The sequence below is a fragment of the Chiloscyllium punctatum genome, chromosome 30 (genome assembly GCF_047496795.1).
Source record: "Chiloscyllium punctatum isolate Juve2018m chromosome 30, sChiPun1.3, whole genome shotgun sequence".
Classification (NCBI taxonomy): Eukaryota; Metazoa; Chordata; class Chondrichthyes; order Orectolobiformes; family Hemiscylliidae; genus Chiloscyllium; species Chiloscyllium punctatum.
In genome coordinates, this window is record NC_092768.1 from 3177909 (window position 1) to 3196489 (window position 18581).

The following is an 18581-nucleotide window of genomic DNA, read 5'->3' on the forward strand; positions in this document are numbered from 1 at the left end:
GTCGACATTTAAAAAACAAATGTTCCTGCAGTAGGTGGTGCGTGATGCAAATTTAGACTCCCGTTTTATGATTGAGATGAATGCCCTAACTTACTTAAAAAGGTAATTTGATCTGCACCTGAAACAGGCTCGACTATAGCTTGTGGAAATAGAATGGGCAACTGGAGTATTTACTTGATACAGATACGGTTCGTATAGTCCTGTTGCGCTGTAAACATGAATGGCTGTCTGATGCTGTATATTTATTTCATCCAACCTGTCGTTATCTCATAGGCATAATATGAAAATACACACTTCAGTAGATGCCAAGGTATTATTTCAAGAAAATGTAATGTAGTTTCCAGTTATCACTGCACAAGTGCAGTTCTGAATTAGATAATCAATACAAATTGCATTTCAGAAAATCCAACGTAATTTTCTAAAATCATCATTCGCGATCGTTCAATGCTGGAGAATTACATTGACCATTTCATGCATAGCGGACCACCTTGGATTTGGTCATTGCTTCACATTCGTGAAACAAAAAAAAAGGAAGAAATTCTGCAGAAGGCATCTTCAATGGACACCTCCAGGAAAATGTGTAACAAGTTCCAACCTTTTTTTTTGTTTTTTTCAATTGAACACCGACACACAACCTGGCAACATGTTCTGCAACTTGAAAGAAATAAAAGCGGCTCTGCTACATTTTGTTGATGACAGAGAGCTCATCGGTGCTTTGGAATTTTGTCTGTGTGGTGAGGAAAGTTTAAATCAAAGAAGCTTATTGTTATTCGTATGACAGTTAATGTGGGTTCATAACATTGAATAGTTGGACGCCATTGAAAAAAATCCTGCCTTTTCATTCAGCAAAAAAGTTCAATTTCTCATATTCATATTTGGGCCATTTTAATGACGAACATTTCCTCGGCAATATGAAAATAATACTCACCGTCGTCTAAGAGATGATCTAGAAAGGCATCAAAAATGACATCGAAATTAGTAGAAGTCATAAAAATTAAACAATGGAAGTTAAAGGTGTCATCACTGAACATCAATATAATCACAATTGAACATTACATATCACCAGCGATGTAAACTGAATAGATGTTGATATAATCATACCTTTCTCTTTGTCCACTGTAAAAAAGAAGAAAATAGTGGATTTGACTTATTAAATACAAATGGAGACGCATATCTTGGTCGTTGTAAACATAATTGAAAAGGTCTTGGAATTCAAATTCGGACAGCTCCCGTATTGCATTGAGCACCGCGCTATTATTAATTAGTTTGAACGCAAAGATATGTTATATAAACAATGCAATGCTTCTAATTGTGGTATAGGTGCTTAAACCACTTTTCAGTTCATGGTCAATCAAAAGTCTTCTTGACTAGCTAACGAAATAGATGACAAACTTAAATTCAGGCCATCAGTAATGTTGATATTGACGTAATTTCAGCCGAGTTCTGTCATTCACATTGATAAATATTTTTCTTCACATATGTGGACAGCATTCCCATGGTTCATCGTCATTTTTAGAGTTTTTGGAAACTATTCATGAAGGCGGTCTAAATCCCGAACTGTTATTATTACGTCTCTCCAAATCTTACTTCATATCTAACATCTGATACCTGCATGTAAGTCCATTGGGAGATATCAATATCCCTTGTATATTCTTTGCGAGAACTTATCACAAAGAAACTAATAACTCATTTCAGCTGGTTTTTGATAATCACTTATTTCGTTGTGAAAAAAATGCTATATTTGATAATAAGGTGATAAATAATTTTCTCGAAGAAATAGTATTTTCTTAAAGTTTAACATAGTCTACCAATATCCTGGTGAATATTAGAACCAGAAACAGAAATTCCAGCAGGTCTGAGCTTTTCTCGCAATTTCTGCTTTTGTTTCCAATTCCAGAACTCGCAGTTCTTTTGGTCGTTATTTCAGGTGAATAGTTGTTGCTGCATTACTCTGCACTTTAATGTCAAAACAGCAGAAGCATCAACACAGTGCTTCAAACATAATAAAGTTGCTGCATCGCATATTATTTAAATGAAAATTTAGTGCTCACTTAAGTGGCAAACATTTTGAAATGGATTGATAGTGCAAGGACAGATAATGTAATCTGTGTTGAGTACTTTCTCATTCCAAAACTGCTTGATTTTAAAGAATGCCCGACGTAAGTCCATGACAGGGGTCAGACAATCCGTCTATCAGGAGCAGCCCAGTTCACGTGTTATGATAAATCTGCTTGTCCTAGCAATATGTGCGACGGAAAGTACAGCAAAAAAAAAAACAGTTGCACAGTGATTGTTTGAAAAAGAGAAATTCAGTTTTTACATTGTGAAATCACATGATATCGATTCCCAACACTTCCAGTTGACAGAGCAGATTCAGATCAAATGACACATTAAAAATGCAACGTTTAGATGTAAAGGAAGCAGTGAAGTTGCAATCCAACAATTTCCTAAAATCGACTGTAATGGTATAATTTACTTTAAGGTTACCATCCGACAAATGACCAACATGGCGTTGCTGAAAAATGTGAGGTACAGCTTTATAAGAAATTAAGAATTGCCCTTAGCAACTTATTCATATGAATAATTTAACAAATGCTTGAGAATCAAGCTAAAATAAACGTCAATAAAAACGTGACATGAGAACAAATGCTAACAGTCACTCCACTGCCTCTTGACACAACCACTTTATTGCAGCCATTTAAATGCCGACTTCGACTAGTTCCAAACCATCCGACTTACACTTGCCAGTTTGGAAAAGGAAGAAATGTTTGACACTGCCATAAAGTTACACTTCGCAGTCAAAATTCAGCTCAAATATGTTATTATATGTCCCAACTGTGCATCCTGATTCCTGAAGCTTGGTTGATTCTTCATCAAAGTTGCATGGTTAATCATTCACAAAACAATTATTTCAATACCTTGACTACGGCACAAGGTGACAATGCAAACTGCAACAATTAGTTTTCCTTTGACAACACCATCAATCAATTGAAACCAAAGAAACGGAGGAAAAGTGGTTTTGTATGCAACAGCTGTATATTAATGGAAAATTGGTACAAACTAAGTATTCGGACCATTCTTCACACATTGGACAAAAACTGACCCATCTAAATTACTTTAACTATTGCTTTCCTAGATAATATTTGGGAAGTTAAAGTCCCTCATAACAACGACCCTGTCACTCTCGCTCCTATTAATGATCATCTTGGTTCTCCTCTACTCCACATCTCTGGATCTATTCGGAAGCCTATAGAAAACTCCCAATAGTGTAACCTCTCCTTTCCTGTTTCTAATCTCAGCCCATACTACCTCAGTAGACAAGTTCCAAAAGTTCTTTCTTCAATCATAATACTATCTTTGACTAACAATGTCACACACTGCTCCCGCCCCAGCCATTGACCATGTTTTCTATTCTTACCAAAATATCTTACTAAAAAATCTCGGAACCTGCAATAACCATTCCATGCTGCAGGTTTCACCAACCGTATTCTAGATCGTCCTGGCATTGAAGTATACACACTTCAAAGCAACTTCTTGCGAACTTGAAGCCTTAGTTCTGACCTCACTACTGTCAGTCTCTGTATACTTGAATTACAACTTAGTTTCCCATTCCCCTCTGAATTAATTTTAGTTTAAGCTCATCTGAAGGTCATTAGGAATTTCTGCCTCTCTCTCCCCCCAGGATGTTGATCTCCCGCTGGTTCAGTTTAAGATCTTCTTGTTTGTAGAGATACCACCTACTCCAGAAAGTATGTATATCATACAATAGCTTAAGCATATTGAAAATATTAGACTAAAAAGCACGTACAGTTTCGAAAATAGAGGAAATTCTCGTGTTTGGGAAGTTTACAGAATTGTATAAAGGAAGGAAAAATGATTAGTAATCAAAGAAAGAATAGAAAGTGAATGCAATCCAGCAAAGACACATTGAAAAGGGCCTTCAAAAGCTGTCCTCGGTATTCAAAATTAAAACGTTTTGCTAAAAAGAGCCTGGATACCTTACCAACAGAGTTAGAAGAATTTAAACTCATGAAAGAAGAAATGGCACAGAAGTTAAAGTTAACATTGCGTAGACGAGGGTGGAAAACAGATATTGGAATTTGAAATATGCAGGCGTACTAATACCTACATTTGTATGTGCCACTGTGGATTTTCTGGGAAAAAACGAACTATCTATCTCTAACACTCCTCTGAGATGAAGCAGCGCTTTGTCTGCAATTCACTCAATCTGATCTACTGCATTCGCTACTCAAAATGTGTTCTCATTTATCCCTGGGGAGTCGAAGCATGGATTGGGTGAATAATTCTCAGAACACCCATGATCTGTTTGCAAGAAAGATCCCGAGCTTCCAATGATCTATCACTTAAACATACCACTTTGTTTTCCAGCAAAGATCTCTGTGTGAGGCTTGCTGTGCAGTGCTGAAGCTCTGTTCAACGTAACTTAAGTGAGGAAACTCTACAGCCTATTAGTCTTAATGCCAATTTCAACACATTTAGGGATTGAGCTGCACTCAGGTCCTTACCCCAACTGCCGTACACCAGACCTTATTATGACATTGTCTGCAGTTACAAATAACCCATTGTTCACCATTAGCAGTCATGATTAATAGCCATCCTCCTGACCTGATCATTACCCAGATGTTTGCTTGTCCCACTATTCATGTGTCCCTTGGTCTACCTCCACCTATAGGTTACACATTACCCTTCTCACTACCACATCTTCTACCGAGAAACAACTTTCTCTTAGCTACCATCATTTCTGAGAAATGGTAACTTAAACTGAAATCTAAACACTGATGTCTCCACAGATGCTGCCAGACATGTTGAGCTTAACCATAACTTGCTGTTCCTGTTTGTGATTTCCATTATCCACAATGCATTCGGTTTCTTGCTAGCTCACTAATGTCCTTTAGGGAAGGAAATCTGCCATCCTCACCTGATGTTGCTTAAATGTAACCTCAGGCACACAGCAATTTGGTTGGCTCTCAGTTGCGCTCTTAGTTGATCAAGTAAGCCACTCAATTGCATCAGTCGCTATTAACGCAAGCTTGGATCAGTTCACAGTAGGTAGACTGCAGTAATTGAAGAATGCAGCGTACCATTACCTTCTCAATGGCAACTAGGGATTTGCAATAAATGCTGCCCAGCTAGTCATGCTCAATCCTTTGAATGAGTTAAACATGTTTTTTTTGCTGAGGAAATTATCAGAACTGCAATGGACAGAAAATTATGAGTGGCTGGGCAGGTCTGGATATGAAGGAAATTTGCATCCATGAAAGGAATGTGCAAAATACATTACCATGGTGGATATTTACGAACCCACAAAATACAATTAGCTACGAGTCAGCCTATTTGAAAAAGGCTGCTATAGAGATGGATCGCCAATGATCTATCAAACATTATTCAGGTTCTGAAGTGAATCATGTGAATTGCAAGTTAGCAAATGGAACATGACTACTTGAAAAGTGAAGAGCGAAATTTTGTTCTATTCAGCTTAAAGCAACCGTGATGGAAGTATTTTCCATGAGGGGATTAATAGACACGTGGTTGTTAATATTCTATTGAGTAATAGGATGGATTTTCCGATTTTAAATCGCGTTTGACAAACTTGCTGGAGTTAGGTTTTGAAGATATGATTTGTAGAATGCTGGTAAGAAAACAAATTGAAAGATGTGGTAAAGGGATAATTCATGGCATGGACTAATGATTGTTTAACAGCCACAAAATAGATTGGAAAAAAAAATAACAGTAGTCGATAGAAAGTTGACAATTATGACTCGTGGTCGACCAGAAGGTTTCGCATTTGAGCCGGAGCTGTTCCCAATAACAAGAATTTGTGCACAAAATGCAACATTTCTAAATTAGCAGCTGAAGCAAATTTAAGTGAAAATATTCTTTCTGAGGAAGATTTAAAGATTCTTCAGTACGTTTTGGACAGATATAGAGAATCAGAAAGAATGTGGTCCGTGGAATTTTGAGTGTAAAACCTGAGATTATCCACATTGCTAGTACTGACGTGTGATCAGAGATGTTGCATGCTAAGTGAATTATATGTTTACATCTGTAAACAGTGATGGGTATTGTTGTCGTTAAACTAAAATCAGAAATTGGTGGAAAACCCCTGCAGGTCTCGGTGCATCTGTGGACAAAAATCAGAGTTCTTGATTTATTTTTGTTTATGTGACTTGAACACAAACATGCCATTGCGTTAATGGAAAGGTACACATTACTTCAGAACGGCCTGGGCAGCAGAGTGCCAGCTTGTTTTAATTGTTTGGGACCATTATTAAACTACATCTCACTATGGCATGGAGTTTGATCTCGTTATGTCAATATATTTTTCCCACAGATTGAAGGCAGAAAAGTTCAACAGAATTGCCCTGGGGTGGGAGCATTATTCTATAGGAAATCTTTGGGCCAACAAATCTTGCATTATGTAAAGCTTCGAAGTCACAAAGAAAATTTTCTGCAACTTACAAAACCCTTATGGGGTAGATGGAATAATGCAGTAAATTATTTTCCCCTGGTTGTGGAACTTAGAAGTACTGCACTATTTATCGATAATGGGTGAACTACTTTGTTGCAAGATTGTGCAGACTGTTTTTAAACTGTTTGTTGCGAACCTTTGTAATTCTCGGATATAGACAACTTATCAACATTGTTAAGGAAGGAATTTATGAGTGTCAGTTTACCAACCGGCTACATGTTTCTAGAATTGGAGTGGGTGATCAAAATTGTAGTACTTCATTAATAATATTGAAATTGAACGGCCAGCCAGACTTGATGATCTGAATAACGAACTTTTTTTCATATGTTTTGTTTTACACATTTCACCTCATAGTTTTACAATTTTAAATTCCATGGCCACATTGTTTCTCATTCTCTATGTCTGTCCAAAAGAGGCGTTATATCTTCCTCACAAATCATACTCCAAATTAACTTAAAACTTCCACCACATTGATATAGAGAAATGCTGCGTTACTTTGTTGGTCACATTTTTTTCCCTGTCAATGAACGTCAGAATGATTGTATTTATTCCACATTTCTTCGAACATTTCAACATAGTTGCAGAGCAACAACTGCCCAAAAATGTTTATGCATGTTTGTAGACAATGCTAACAGAGAATGAATTGTTTCAAAACGAACACGAGTCTGTCTCATGTTCCTTTCTTGGACATTAGTCCTTGAAAAATCGTATTCTTCCTCTTGATTATGCAGGTATCGAGAGAAGACTTATTCATGTTATGGTATCAGCATCTAACAAGCAAATTACAAAAAAAAACTCTTCATCGTATCAGACTGTTAACGAATCTAGCGATACTGGGAAAAAATAGGGTTGACAACTTACGGAATACATTTGGTTTTGCCACCAAACATTCGAAGGAAACTTTATTTTTATATTATAGAAAGTTAGCAGAATGTATTGAAGGCGAAAAAAATATGTTATAATGTTGTTGGTAGAGAGATACATAATGAACAGGATACTGCAGTTATTTTGTCGGGAACATACAATGTAATCTTACCAATGCAAGTGAGAAACGCTTCAGGCTTCAGAATTTTTTTTTAAACAGAAGTGTATGTCTTAAAGATCAGAGGTAACTCAAATACAGATATTGATTTGTACAGTCTACTTTTTTTTAAATCGTGAAATGGAATCACAACGCGTGGCTTCACAATCGTTCCAGTAACTGAAAAATAACATCACCATTATGATGGTTGATACTACAGCATAAAACCTACATGCCTATTAATTAAGGACACGAATGGGTGCCTAATTTTATTTTCTCTCAGGTATACATGAATCTTTTCTTATCCAGGACAGAAGTATTAATAAACGGGAAGTAGTCGTCAGATGAGAAAGTGGCTATGAATCTGTAAATTCTATAAAGATCATACGGTAGAAACCTTATGAATTTCATACAAAGGACTTGTAAAATAAAAAAATGGAAGAAATTCATTAAATGTTAGAAAATGTTACATAACTTTTAAAAAAATAGGAAGCCTTATAACACTGATGCAAAATATTCATGATTGTGATAAATCCTTTCTGGCAATATATATCCCTGACAAAGAAAGAACAAGGTGCATATTGAGAAAGAAAAAAAAATGCGAACGAAATAGTAACTTGCAAAATAATACTTTGAAGTTGTTGGAAAGGAAAATAAATGTTCACCATTGCAATTTCTGTGCATATGAAGACAAGTGGTAAAGCACTGTGTGTGATTTACATATCAGTTTGGTGTTGGGCAAAAGACAGATCTTAATAAATGGTCATGATTTGGAGATTCCGGTGTTGGCTGGGATGTGCAAAGTTAAAAATCACACAACACATAGTGTTGGACGATAACCTGGTGTTGTGTGATTTTTAACTTAATAAATGGTGGTCCATATCAACAATTTCCTGAGTGTTATGTTCGTATGCACGTGCATATTAATAAGAGGCCAGTATAATTAAACAGTGATAAAGCACTGGAAACAATCATGCACACAAGAACGTAAATTGATACTAAAGTGTATCTTACGTGGGCAATTGTGTATACATTTAACATAGTAGTGCAAAGTATTTATTTCTCCATATGTGTTTAAATAAGTAGATTAGATACACTACAGCGTGAGAACAGGCCCTTCGGCACAAGTCCACACCGACCCTCCAAAGAGTAACCCACCCAGACCCATTTCACTCTGACGAATGCAGCTAACACTATGGGCAAATTCGCATGGCCAATTCACCTGACCTGCGCATCTTTGGACTGTGGGATGAAACCCACGCATGCATAGACAGAATGTGCAAACTTCACACAGAGAGTCAATCAAGGCTGGAAACAATCCTGGGACCCTAGCGCTGTGAGGCAGTAGTGCCAACCACTGAGCACCGTGCCGCTCTTAGAGTAACCCACCCAGACACATTCCCTTGCATTTACCCCAGACTAATGTACCAAACCTACAAATCCCTGAACACAATGGGAAATTTAGCATGGCCAATTCAAATAACATGCACATCTTACGATTGTGGGAGGAAACTTGCACAGACACGGGGAGAACATGCAAACTCCACACAGTCCCCCGATGCTGGAATTGAACCCGCGTCCCTGGCACTACGAGACAGCAGCAACAACCACTGAGAGACCAAACCAGTAAACTTTGAAAAGAGAAACACAAAATAATGATTTCCTTTTCAGTGGAATGCTGTGTGGAATACCACTGATGTATCTAAGTGAGTTGACTCAACGAATTATGAGAAAGTACGAAGGAGAACTTTGATAATCCTCAAATATCATTACAGGCTATTGATTTCAATGGAATGTAAACCATAGCTGGCTCTTTGCTATTATAAATGAATCCTATTAACTTATACCATCCAACAAAAATGCAATAAAAACATACAATATTTTAGCAAATTAACATTTCCAAAATGTGACCAGCAGGGTATTAATTGAACATTTCATAACGATGTAGATTTAAAGATTAAGGAAGTTGTACTGTATTTGCTGGACAGATCTGCTTTAACACAATTGGAGTGTCGTGTGAGATTTTCAGTGCTGTACTTTGAGAAGACTGTGGCCATATTTACGGGAGTGCAGAATAGATTTACAAGCATACATCCAACATTGATGTATGTCTTCTGTCCGGCTATACTTTGGAACGATAAGTTCCTGATGGACGTGTTAGATTCTTGACCAATATGGGAATATACATTTATTAGGAAATGGCAGGAAAGTTGTTGAGGGAAAGGTCAGATCAACCATAATTCTATTGAATAGAGAAGCAGTCTCAAGTGGAAAAAAGGGTCGACTGCTCTTCCAATTGTTACGGCCTTATGGACAGGAGAAAACTAAACGAACATCTATGGTAGTTTGCAAAAATAAATAGGCAACTGGATACTTTATTGTAACGAAATTGTTCTCGCTCATAATACTTCTAAAAACAGATGATAAAGATTTAAAACAATTTGAAAATGAAGCAAAATGGATACAGGGTAGAAAATGTGCAATGGATAAGTCAGCATTCGAATAAATTGTCCAGAAGTGTGGCTTAGTTTCGCTTATTCGTTGTTTTGCAGAAAGCATGAGATACATGGTTATGAGAAACAATGTGAAAACATATATACAGAAAGCGAAGCAGTCACTTAAACAATGAGATCAAACGGACAACCATTGCAGAAACCATGGTCCGAATGTCCTCCTGCTGCACAGTACATCTTTAGTTTTCTCTGATAACAATTAACGGGCAAAATATAGAACTAAGGTAAAATGCCTAAGAATCGTTACTTCTGTTGATGTTTGCCTGAAATGGCGATGTACTTTCTTACATTGTTTCCTCAATGAATCCTTTAGGTCATCCACTTCTGAAATTTAGAAATGGAGCAGAAATAAATTACTATTTAAAGATCATCCACATATATCACTTTAACAACCAAAACTTTTCTTTTAATTGTTTCAGTTCTTTCAGACCGTGCAAGTTGAATGTTGAGGAACAATTAATCAAGTGCCTTTTCAGCGAAGGTTCTGACTGCCGGAGTAATAATGCTTCAGAAGTCTTAAATTAATTGTGCGTTATGATTTTCTAAAATCATTGATTAAATTGCCATGCTGGCAAAAGATGATGTCATTGATCACTTTTATTCATTTGTTTATAATTTTGTTTTGCTTTTCGATTCTAAACCATCTTCTTAGCATAGTTATACTGTGTTTGAGTGCAATATACATCAAAATTTGAAATGTGTATAAAACTAATATTAACTTTTGTACAGAGGTTAAACTGCTGCACAGTGAATTTAGTGAGCAAGAACTGAGGTTGCATGTGCAGATTCATTATTTCTTTATTTTGTTTATTAGAAAATGTTAATTGCACGCTTTATCTCAAGGGATGAAAATAATGTTGGTAAATTCTAAGAATGGCACAGTATTTTTGAAACACATTGGAAAAGGTTTTCAGCAATGTTAAATTGCATTTTTTCTGTTTCCCCTTAAATACACAATAGCATTGCGGTGTTAAGAAAGTTTGTTTTTCTTTACCAATGAGATAATTCTTTTTGAAAAAGAAGAAAGTGCAAGGTTAACTTTTCTCCAGGGAATTGTGAATTTATTATGGACATTTAATCGTACAGTTTCAAAGGTAATCTTTACTTTGTTCCAAAACACTTACAATAATAAAATGTTTTTAGAGTTCATTCGATACCCAAACGCCATAGTTTGTGTGTCATGTTACTATCATCACATTTGCTAGATTATGTGTAGATGGTCCTCAAAGTCATGAATTGTGCATTCATAAAAATAACACAGAAAATTGATTAGAATACAAAGTAAGTAATCTTTCGTTAAGCGGCAGTGAATTATGCGCAATGCACAGAATCATGGAGCCCTGACAATTCAGACAGAGGCAATTAGGCCCATCGAACTTGCTCTGAGACTACCATCCCACCATACCTCCACAAACGTAAATTTCCGCAGTGAGCGACCCTAGCCTATATATCCTTGGAAACTTACAGAAGATTTTAGAATGGCCAGCCGTCTAACTTACACATTTTTCATGTAGTTAGAGTAAACGAGATTACTCGAAGGAAACCTGCGCCTGGATACTCCATAAGTATCTCATTACCATTCTGAAACTATTAATTAGAATAAATCACCTCTTTGTTTTTGACGTAGCTTGTCCTCTGCAAGAAAAACAAAATCCTTTCTTACAAAGGTAACATTTGAGCTTTGACATCCTTAACCGTTGAGCATAAAATTGTGATGGCAGCAACCCAACCTTAATTGGAGCATTTCAAATGTCATTTATTATCACATACAATTTCTTTTCAAATTAATGTAGTCGCTGCTTACAAAGTATACTTGTAACTCCGTTTCAAAGAAATCTTATTTATATCCCATATATTCTAACATTATGAACATTATTAGCATATTGTTCCATTCCCATTTATGTTTTTCATGAAGCATTGATTCAAAATAATTGTGCAGATTACCCTACAACTGGCCACGAAGAAAATGATTCATTTTCGTTTTACTTCATTTCTGCATCAATTTAAGTCGCACTTTATGCAGACTTAAGCTTTTGGGAGGAAGTTAGCATTTCATTGCTTGGAAGGTTATGTGAATTTCCGGGACCTAACATTTATTCTAACAGTTTCGTGATAAATCAGGTGTTTGCTTCCAAATGATGTAAAGGAAACGATATTTCAGTTTCTTTTTTTTTTGAAAATCTCTCCTTATGTGTATTTAAAGATGTCCATTCGCTCAAATAATAGAAAATACTTCGTCGAACGTGGTGAACCTGATTCTGTTAATTAATGTTCTTTGTATCTTTGATTCTTGCAGTATCGAGTATGAAAACCTTCCCCTCACCAGCATCTTGTGCATTTGCCTTCAGTGTATCTATTTCTGGAAAAAAAATAAGAAAGATTATTGATCACATCACATTAATTGTAGTAATCTAATTTTCTAAAGGTATCTAACAAAATGCATTTGGCCTTTTTGTTTGTTGATTATTGCTTTTTATGTTGTAAAAAAAATGAATGATGGGTGGAAATGGTTCCCAGGTTTTTGACTGGAATTCCATTCGCAATAATAATTATTTGGGGCAGTTGCAATCTGGTCTAATTATAATTCCATCATGTTACTTGAAACATACGCATTTGATGATCATTTTGCTGTCTCGTCTTTTTGAATAATAATATTCAATGTTACAATATAGGTCTTATGTTGCTTGATATAGCATCATTAAATTGAATGGTTACCAAAAACACAAAAAAAAACTCCACAATTGGAATTTATGAGTGGATGTTGACCACCATACGCAGGCAAAATTCATACAAGCATAAATGATAACCTCATAACCAGGCATTTACGTTAAACAACCATTTTTACTAGAGAGATTGATGAAGCATCGTTAACTGAGAAGTCCAGTAGAGAAGGGTATGTAATATTTCCAATTATGCAAATGACAAAGCCAAATGTACCAAGATCAAATGGCTAACAAACCAAATCCACCAGTTTCAGACAAACCATATATCACAGTGACAGCTAACAACGAAATTTGCTGTGACATAGTCTGTAGGTGTGATCTATTAATTCCAGTCACAAATGTAACTGAGAATGAGATTGTCTTGGAATATAAGTACGCTACGAAATCTTATGAATGGAATCTGTATAATTTTAATGTAATTGATAAGAAATAAAGGCTCCCCGGAAAGAAAAGTTGCTAATTATTTTGCTGCCTTGTTTTCGAATTTTTTTTTACTTACTCTTTACAATGCAATGTTAAGAGATTTTTGTCAGAGGGTTTTAGCATTTCCTTCATCCTTTTCAAGGTAATGAATGGAAAGGTAAGAATATATATATTCCATGGCTGAATGGAGCGAAGATGCATAAAATAAGAGAAAACAAACGATCTGAGGAGTAAGTCTGCAGACTTTGTACTCTGTAACAATTTTCTACGTATGAATTGGTTTTAACAAAAATTAGGTATACCTGAAAATTCGGGTGGAATTTCTAGTTGCTGTTTCGTGTTTAGCTTCTCAGTAATTAGTAATTTATGCCATACAGAACCTGCACCTTTTGTAAGACAGAGCTAAACTTCACTTCCTCCGTGTGCATAAAACAGCTAGTATTTTCCACATTTACTTGAAATTTCTTTTCCTTCGGAAGTGCTATCTATTTCGAATGGTATTTGACGTTGAGCATGCCTTACTGCTAGCAACATGCTTATATGCTGTGAGCTAAAGTAACAAATGCTACTTGATAACCCATGTAAACTAATATAGAAATATCATCTGTACTCCACAAGAATTAAATACTGAGCTAGTTCATGGACATAATTGCGAATATTGGAATAGTGGAGAATGTATCTGTGTTTGCTCACCTTTATCCTTGAAAAGAAGTTGTCTCACTGGAAAAAATGAACAAAAATAAATGTAAGGATAAATTTAAAATCAAATGTTCAGTAAAAGACGATGCAAATTGACACCATGACAGCATTCTTTTTAAAAAAATCCTTTGTTTGGTCTCAAAGAAAGAAAATAAGAGTTTTGAATAGATATTAATACGTGGAACCCTAATATCAGTGTTCCATCACGTAGATTGCTGGAAATGTTCAGCAGATCTGGAAACATCTTTGATAAGAAATCACCGTTAACGTTTCGGTTGCATTGGACCTGAACCATTAATTCTGATTTCTTTTCGCAGATGCTGCCAAACATTCTGAGCTTTTTTTTTCAGCAAATTATATTTGCATTCCTGATTTCCAGCATCCACAATTCTTTCGGTTTCTATTTAACTACTCCACGCCTGAATTAACTTAATATGATATGAATAATTAGAAATCTTCCAAATGAGATAAATATGCTTCGAATTATGAATGTTTGGACATTTGGTAATATGGAAGTTCATTCTTCTTCCATGCTGACATTGATTTAGCAAATGTAAGTATATATTTAAACTAAATACTTGTTAAAAGATAACTGACAAAATATTTAATGGATGTATCTCGCTTATGCATTAATATTAGTTAATAATATGGCAATATAACGCCGTTTATTTTTGAATCTGACCTGAGATTTCAATCTCATAGCGCTTCATCACTGAAAAGTCCTGCTTGAGTTTATTGGTGTAATTCTGCTGGCGATTTGCAGAGTGTACTAATTTATGAAATGAGCTGTAGCAATATAAGTTGTAACTGCATTTGTTGATTCCAAGTGTCTTATGAATAAATCATGATCTTTCTATTGGTATCAAATTTTTTGAACGATGAAAACAATGGAAAATTTTCTGATGCACGTTGAAACTTCCGAGTTTTTCAAAAATCACTGCACAATAAAAAATCTGACATGAGCTCAATGATTTAAACTAGAACAGTAGTAAAACCTCAGTGTCAGCAAGTATAAATTATTCATTTAGATGAGGAACTAATTATAATAAAGATGAAGATGCTTAGACGAGGAATAGATGCAGATATTGAAAGTTTCTTAATAGACTGAGGAACACAATGTCGACGAGGTCTTTTGGGACATTGTTGCCGAGCATGATGAGGACATTAGAAGAAACGTCGCTAATGAAAAAAGAGCAAATGCATGAGCAATGCATAAGTGTACATTGAAGTAATTATAAGCTTTCAAGCTTTATTCCATGACAGCAGACTGCAAAGTTCCAAAGTTTTCAAGCAAGAAATTTAGTTAACAAAAAGGATGATAACTTGAAATTCAGACCGTGAGGAATTGAACGTTTCCAGTGGTAGAGTTGCTGGAGGACACACATGGCTTTGTGCCTTGTAAATGCTGTCGTTTAAATATATGCATATATAAACTGGAAGATACAATTATCATTCTAGTTTTTTTTTCTGATTCTTTTCACAATACGTTGAACTGACCCTAGATTTAATGTCACACATCTATTTTGAGCATTGGTGAACCATAAGGAGTCGAGTGTTTGAGTGCATAGAATAATTCGGGTGTGTGTTTGTTTTTTACCATGGGATTGAGCGTACCGCGTTTGGGTATGAGCATATAACCATGTAACAAAGGGAGTGGAGTACGACCTTCGTTTTAACCAGCCTGCTGCATCATTCAGTATGAACATAACCGATTGCATGTCTCAAATTTTACATTTTACGCATTTACCTGCTTTAAGAATATTTTCATAACTTGACATTCAGTGTGTTACATGATAGTCGATCAACAATTTCGTGATCTTATGAACTACAAAACTACTTTTGATCCTAATCCATTTCCTGAAACCTTTACTCATTTTATAGTCTTGCAAACAGGAGAATTATATCCTCGCAAACAGTGTTTCAAAACACATCAGCTATCTGAATGTTCCAAAGTGGTTACTGATCACGCTTCCAAACTACAATAGAAGAAAAAAGCCACTCAACCCAAAATCGCCGCACACAACAAAACTGCTTTGTGAGTCATCAGTCTGGGGATTCTTCATTTCACTCGTTCTTTGGCATCATTTTCAATCGCTGACAATAAAACGAAAATTGTCCACACTTTTCCAGGTGTGAAGTCATTAATGCCCAATACAACTCAAGTACGCCATCCTTGCTCATGCACACAAATTCACGCGCAGAAAAGCATAAAATGAAGCCCCACATCCACACCCAACAAAAGTATTTTCAACGGTTATTTTCAGTCAGATGCCAGTTAGCCAATCTATTTGCATAGCAACAAATGCTAATTCGTCAGCAAAAGATTAGGTGTAAATTTGTTTTTCCAGAAATCGTAGATTGTGTCCAACTTGTCTACGTTATTCCGTCTGAGTCTGTGTCTGCCAATGTGGAAATATTACATGTGATTTTGCATGAAAATCACTGACGAATACAGTGATGAACTGGGACCCAAACAGTGATTCGTGTGTGTCAGATAAATCAACGTGTTCCACCTTAAAAAAAATAAGTAATCATCATCTTTGTTTTCTTTCCATTGGAAAATTGATAGATCCTTCATTGTATGCCTAAACTCATACCTTTCATTTTTTTCAACTATTGGTTTATGATATATTTATCGAAAACTTTCTGAAAAATCCTAGTCCACAATCAACTTGTTGCCGCTTATGCATTCCACTGGTTACATCCTAAGGAAAGATTTGTTGGATTTCAGTGCATATAACTGTATTGGTACTTTCTAAGTGCCGTGTTGCCGCATCTTTTACGACACAGTTCACTATTTCTCTCAACCTATGCTAAGCTAATCACAGTGTAATTTCTTGTTTCATCGTTATGATCCTCATTTCTTTAAACTGTTCGGGCATACATGTCACCACGTGATCTGGCACGTTATGTTCAGATTGTAAAGGATATTGGTGTGGTCTTTTCTGAATATTGTATCCAGTTCTGGTCGAACAGTTCCGTGAAGGATATAACCAAGCTGGATTGGGTTCAGAACAGATTTACTAGAATGTTGTGGAGAATGGATGGTTTGCATCATCACAAAAGGCGAGATAGGCTGCGACTTGTTTTGACTGGAGCAGAAGAATTCGACAGGTGAACTGAAGAAGAATTACAAAATAATGAGAGGTGTGGATAGAGTTGATGGTATTTGCTTGTTTTTCCCTAAAATGGGGAACTCATTTTTAAGGTGAGAGGAGAGAAGTAAACAAAAGACATAAGAGGGATTTTATTTATACAGAGGGAGTTTCGAGTATGGTCTGAACATCCCGAGAAATTGGTGAATGGGGATACGATTACAATGCTTAAACAACATTTGGGTGGATACATGATTAGGAAAGCTTTGGAGGGAAATGTGCCAGGAGTAGGTAGGTAAAACTGGTTTACTTTGGGATTATGGTACGCATGGATGTGTGGACCATAGCTTCTGTCTCTGTGTCATATGACTCTCTGACTATGGCAACAACCGCATGCAGTTTTTGCATAGACATCACCTGAGTAGTTCATAGTCAAATTCATTTTTTTTGAGCACTAATCTTCAACCACCTCAAATTCGGTCAGTGTTCATGAACAGGCAAGTGTAACTACGCGTGAGACAAAGAGAAGGGGCCCTGGCGCATGTCTAACGAGATTAACATTTCAATATCCAGTGTGGATGAGAACAGGGACGACATTTAAAAAAAACAACACATAATGGGATACTCCTTCTAAAAGCGGTCAATAAATGCGGTGGAAGATCAATGAAGAGACAAAAAGGGTATGACTAAAAGCAGTATTGAAAGCATCATTTAACACTTCAATAATGTAAGTGGATCAGAAATATCAGGTTCGTATTGGATCTCAGGAAACGTAATTATTTTTGCTGCAGCTAGTGATAGAGTCCTCAAATGAAAATCAGTTTTGTTTCGTGGTCCATGATTAGGCATTATTTAATAGAAACTTAAGGTGAAGGAAGCCCTTGGAGATATTGACCATAACGTGATACACTTCACCTTGCAGCTTGAGAGGAAGAATCTGGAATCAGATGTAGTGGCACTAAAATTAAGTAAAGGTACCTGAAAACATACAAATTAGGTGCTGGCCAGAATTGATTGAAAGGGAGCCAAGCGTGAAGACAGTTGAGCAGCAATGGTACGAGATGCTGGGGGCTATTCGGGAATAATAGCAGAAAGCAAAAAAAAGGAATATATTAAGAGAGTACGAGGCAACCAAGAGTGAAAAGTATCGCCAAAGACAGCATAAAAACAAAAGAACAATCATTCATTGTGGTGAAGATTAATCAGAAGCCAAATGATTGTGCAGCATTTCTGGAACATCCGAAGAGAAGTTGGGGAGAAGATGAAATATGAGACTAAGTTCGCAAGTTATATATTTGAAAATTTGAGAAGTTTCGTTTTCATTATACAGAAGGTAAAAGAGAGAGACAAGAGTTAAATTTGGAAAATGCGGATAGAGCAATAGTAATGACAAAACACTCAATATCAAAGTGCGTGAAAAGGTACTCTTCATCGCTTTTCACAATGAACACATCAACATGCCAGAACTTGAACAGAGTCAGGCGGTAATTGTGACTCGAGTAATAATCACGAAGGAGAAGCTGAAGGTGAAGCGGATAGGTCTGACATTGGATACCAGATGGAATGCAACTTTCTGAAGGACATAGCTGCAAATATTACACAGGTATTATTGCTGAT